Below are 6,000 nucleotides of genomic sequence, written 5' to 3'. Positions count from 1 at the left end.
AGACCAACCAAACTCGCTTCCCCCACTGCAAGCGGCCAGTAGCCTTCCTGGTCCCGCCCTCTTGTTGTGATTGACGGCTAATCGAACCGGTGAATGAGCAGAGTGGCGGGCGCGGGCTGCCCGATTCCACCAATCACGCTTCAGGTTATCCCCAGGTTAGGTTGAGAGGGCGCGGAGGAGGAGCCGGTCCGCGTGCTGCTAGAACCAGCGGTGAGCAGCCAATCGCCGCACACAACGCGCTGTGGGGTGATCAGTCGTCATCGCTTCAGGCACCGCCCCTTTTCCTTCTGGCGGGTACGTCATCACAGCGGTAGAGCCGCCCCACGTGCACGCTGCAACTCGCTGGTTTTTACGGTTAACGGTCTTGTGTTTCAAGCAGAGTTCGCAGTGGGAGGGCGCAGTGTATTTATTTCCACAGTTTAAGTGTTTAACTTTATAAAATGTGCTACTGATACGGATTTTAAAAAGTCATTCAACTCAACACAGAAGTTAACCAGTCCTTAAATTGAAAGAAGAGACACATATCGCAAAGAATAGTGGTAAGCTGCAGCAGGTTTATAAAAACTGTAACTAAACGTTAGAAATTCACAAATACAGGAGTAACTCAACGGGCCAGGCAGCATTTCTGGAGAGAAGGATTAAGTGATGTTTTGTGTCGAGATCCTGCTGCAGACAGAAATAGGGTAAAAGGGAAATGAGAGATGTGGCGGTGATATAGAGACATAGAACAAATTAATGAAAGATATACAAAAAGTAACATTGATCAATGAATGGTGGACATTGACAGTCTGTTCATCCTAATCATTTGATGTGCCTTCAATACAAACTTGTGTCTCGCTTAATAGGACCCCCAGATCTCCTTGTTCCGTATCATTTTACAGCCTCAGTCCATTTAAATAATAATTAGTCATTTCATTCTACCAACCAAAATGGATAACTTCATTTAACTTCACACTACAAATTAAACTTTGTCTGCCAACTTCTCGGTCAAGTAAGCTAAACAAATCAATTTTAGGGTTCCCTCCACCACCTCCAGTTTAAATTCCATTTGGAATATTTTGGAGGACCAAGAAACCAAGAACACTGCTCGCCATTTGCTAAGCTATCTATCCATGCATGGAAATATAGAAATATGGTAAATAGGACTAGTAGTAGGCCATTTTCTAATCGGTTCATTACTGATCATTCACTTCAGTACCCAGTTCCCATCTTTGTACCTCCTTATCCCTTTCGCATTAAAGAACGACTGCTTCTTTCTTGATGACTTGGCTCTGCTGTCTTTTCTCGTGGAGAATTTAATTGGGTTGCATTTTCTCCTCATCTCAGTTTTAAAACTGCATTGTATTAAACTTGTGACTACTGACATTCAGCTTCCCAATAGTTGGGAATATCCTCCTTGCATCTAGTCCGTCCTGTCCTTTTAAAATATTGTAGGTTTTCACACTCATTCTTCTAACTCCAGTGGTCATGGAGCGAATCTCTCTTCATCCGAGAGTCCTGCCACTCCAGACATCAGTATCGAAAACATTTTTATTGGACTGCATGGCAAGCATATTGTTGCACAGATAAGGAGGCCAAAACTGCATATATAACTCCAAATAGGGTCTAGACATCCTTACTCCTTTACTTAAATGGAAGTCGACCTACCCATTTGCTGCATCTGAATGCTTACTTTCAGCGACTGATGCAAAGCAACTGTGTCCAAAGAAGGATCTTGACCCAAAACATCACCCATTCCTTCTCTCCAGAGATGCTGCCTGTCCCGCTGAGTTACTCCAGCTTTTTGTGTCTATCTTCAGTTTAAACCAGCATCTGCAGTTCCTTCTTACACAGAAATCCTGGTCAAATTGGAATTTTCCTATTTTCAATCTATCACCGCGGAGATAATTATCTGCCTTTCTATTTTAAGTCGATAACTTCATATTTATTTACTTACTGCCTATTATGCCCCCTGGCATGTTGGGCAGCAACAAAGGTCCTCCACTCCTGTCTGTTCTGGGCTAGTTTCTGGACTCTACCCCAGGTCAGGTCCATTGTTTTCACTTCCTCCTCTACAGTTTGATGCCAGGTGGTTTTGGGTCTCCCTCTTTTCCTTTTCCTTCCGGTGTCCAGTGCTGGGCTATTCTTGAGATGCTGTCTGGTTCTCTTCTCAGTATATGGCCAATCCAGTTCCAGCACTTTCTCTTATGGTTGGCATTTAGAACTTCCACCTTCCTGCCAGTGGCTTCCTTTCGGCTTTCACCATTGACATTCATCGTAGCATCTGTCGATAGCCCTGGAGGTCCTTCACGCCCAATAGTGTTAATTCCTTCAGTTACTGTTTCCGTAACATATTTGTTTTACGAGACAGGGCTGTTAGCCCTGTGCTCAACCTGCAACCTGGAGGACCAGTGGATCGTTCGTTGTCTCACATCTACCCTTCGACCTGTCCAGCATGGGAGACCCTAACAGGAGACGAATCTCCTGCTAGCATAGCTCTAGGGGTCACTGAGACACACAAGCTCCCCGACCACGACAAGGTTGCAATCCAACGGGGAGAACTTCATATTTATCCAAATTCAATTGGATTTGCTATGCATTCACCCACTTATTCAGCTTATCTAAATCATGGCTTTTGCATCCCCTTCTCAACTAGCATCCTGCCCCACCACCACCAGGAGCTTTGCGTCCTTTGTGTAAATCCGAAATATATATATGGAATTTCCATTGTACCTGTACCCCACTATACTAATTTTTGTGACAACTGGAATAGTTGGAGCCCAAACTCTGATCCCTGTGGCACCCTACTGGTCACTCCCTGCCACATGGACAATTCCTCATTTACTCCTCTCTGTTCACTGTCTGTGATCCAATCCACGCCTGTATATTAGTCTTAATCCTACTTGCCCCGTTAATTTACATTTTTTATTTATTTACTAAAACATATCTCCTTCAGTTTCTCCTTTTTGAATCTTAGATTTCCTATAATTTCTGGTTGTTTATTGTTCAACTATTCTGCCTTTTCTTTGTTCCCAATTCTATTCCCCATAACTCTTTATTAATCAATTTTATCTTCATGTATTTATAGAAGCCTAGCTGTGTCTACTTCCAGCAAGCTTCTTTTCAAACCATCTTCTTCCTCAATATTTTTTGTCATCTCTTACTGAATTCTAAATTGTCCCCAGTTTTCAGACATGCTAGTTTTTCTGGCAATTTTATGTCTCCTCTATGGATCTATTATTATTCCTAATTCTTGAACTAACTTTGTTCCAGACAGGATGAATAATTGTTGTATTTGTGTACTTTAAAAAAAATATTATCCACCATCACCCCAATCTATTGAAACAAATTTGTGCTTTATAAACTTATTGTTCCTTTGTTCAGATCTGTCCTTCGTTTCTGATTCTACTGATAAATGATGTGCAGAAGTAACTCAGCAGGTCAGGCAGCATCTCTGGGGAACATGGATAGGTGACATTCTGGGTTGGGACCCTTCTTCAGACTATAGGTGATGTTTTGGGTTGGGGCCTTTCTTCAGACTACTAATTTTACTACTTTACCCTCCATCATAATGAAATATTAAAACATGTGACTACACTAAACAATTATTTATTATTCTTTTCTCATAGCACAATGCCCAGGCTAGATTCCTCTATAAACCTTCATGTTCACACTCCCAAGAAATCATCCAGCAGTTTTTTTCCTACTTAAAAAAATAATATCCATATATAGACTAAAGTAACTCACGAATATAGTTGGCCATATTCTTGCCATGTATCTAATTTCTTGTTTAATTCCTCCCCTCTCACCATTTCTAATTGGCACCTGGGTGTGTCTTGTTTCATCCGTAAATATTTCAAGCCAGTATCCTTCCTTGTAACTGCATTGATCCCCTCTTTGACAGTAACATCACAACTCGTTTCCCTTTTTGACTGTCCTTCCTAAGTACTGAATTCCCCAGGATGTTCAGTTCCCAACCTTGGTCAGCCTGTAGCTTTATCTCTTTAACAACAATTAAATCATAACTGTTTATTTTATATATTCACATATTCAATCATAACTGATAATATCCATTAAAAATGTATATTATTAATGTATATTATCCATGCATTAAGGCAAAGTAGCTATATGTCATTTTAACATATTAATCTGCTTGGCTTTCTTTTTGAATTCTTATACTAATTGCTTTGCATCTTTCTTTTCTCAGCCATCCATTTTGCTTCATCCTGGTCTGCCATTCAAGAGAAACTGAAATATGCCAAACATGTTGCCAAATTAAACTGATGTCATCTGCCTGTACATGATCCATTTCCCTCTATTCCACTGCTCTCTCATTTATGATTAATTAAACGTGCCACCACCTAAACCTCACCTCACCTCACCATACCCTCTCCAATTACATTTAAGTCCTATCCACAACCCACGTTATGGGATTTTCCACAACACTATTTCCCTGATGGCACAGTTTCCTTTTACCCCAGAATTGGTGCCAGTCTGTGTGAATAGGGACCCATTTTTCCCCCACACCAAATTTTGAGCCAGACTATGGTATCGGCTTAGGACTCGAGGAGGAGCCATCTTGGGGAACGGCTGCTAACCAGCAGCCGTCCGTTTAATTCATTTTTTTTCCAGTTTTTAGTTAGTCTTGTTCTTCGTTTGTTTGGAGAAATTGACTTCTTAATGTGGGGGGAAGGAGGTAATCTTACTTCTAAGTCCCTACCTGGTCAGTGAGGCAGCTTTTTCTCCGGGCTGCCCGGCGACCCGTCCTCGTGGCCTACCAGTGGGCGTGGAGCGCCGTTTCCTGGCGGGGACCGCCCAGCACCTCGGCTTCGGTGGCGGCACAGCGCTGGAACGCTATCGCGGAACAGAGCGGGCTATGCCTTGCCTGGGTCGACGCGCTGGAGCTCCGGTGAGCTGGACCGCCGTGATCATCACCTCCGGGCTGCGGGTCTGAGGAGCGGAGCGGAGCGGGCGGTGCCGACATTAACATCGGGAGCCTGGGAGCTCCAACCCGGTGCGTCCTTGTCGGCTTCGGAAGCCGACAATCCCCTGCTAGGAAGCGGCCGTTTCAGGTGGCCCAGCCGCTGTGAGGACTCTCCCGACGTCCGGGCAACAGCACCCGGCCAGAATGGCCAGGAACATCGGGCCTCCGTAGAGGCAACAGCGGTGGCCTCAATAGGCCTGACTTCTGGGAGAACTGGGGTTGGGGACTGGACATTGTGCCTTCCCCCACAGTGGTAACCACTGTGGGGGGATGATTTTTTCTGTGTGTAAGTTACTTTGTCAGTCTGTGTCCAAGATGGCTGTCGGAAGGGAGAGTGGACGCTGGCGCGCTTTAGCTGCCGCTGCTCTCTCTTCACATTGTGTTTTTTTGATTTTGTGTCCTTGGAGCGATTTCTATCTTTAATTTGTGTATTGATGATGTCCTTATTATTTATTTTTCTCCGACTATATGTTTTTTTCTCTTCTGTTAATCTTTGTAAGGTGTCCTTGAGATTTGAAATGCGCCCGAAAATAAAATATATTATTATTATTATTCCAGAAACCTGATGTAAATATGTAGAGATGAGTTGAAATCCCACTACAAAAGTGTTTTTTAATAAATCTGGAATTAAAAGCTAGCTGAAGTAATCATTTTTGACTTCACTAATATTCCCAATATTCTACTCTAGCCCATCCCTGCTCTCCAAAATGGCCAGTCTTGGCACTCAAGTTAGGATGAACAAAGCCAGACATCCACTGTGAATTAGTAAATTAATAATGTAAACTTCTGTCAACATATAACAGTGGTATCACTATGTTGTAAGATACTGATGAGCAGTGTCCAAGACATTGTTTGCTTCATTGTTCAAGAGTACTCGTTATTATGGCTGCAGAAAAGCATTTTTAAGAGGCCCCAGTAAAGATGTAATATTAAATGACACATTTAGTTTACATAATATGAAAGCCAGCAGCCTGGTTCATTAATTCTAAAACCGAGCTAGAACAAATTAGTTACATTTTGCTGATAAATGCAATATT

Source organism: Amblyraja radiata, chromosome 22 (assembly GCF_010909765.2).
Source record: "Amblyraja radiata isolate CabotCenter1 chromosome 22, sAmbRad1.1.pri, whole genome shotgun sequence".
NCBI classification, from domain to species: domain Eukaryota; kingdom Metazoa; phylum Chordata; class Chondrichthyes; order Rajiformes; family Rajidae; genus Amblyraja; species Amblyraja radiata.
Note: the sequence above shows the minus strand (reverse complement) of the source record.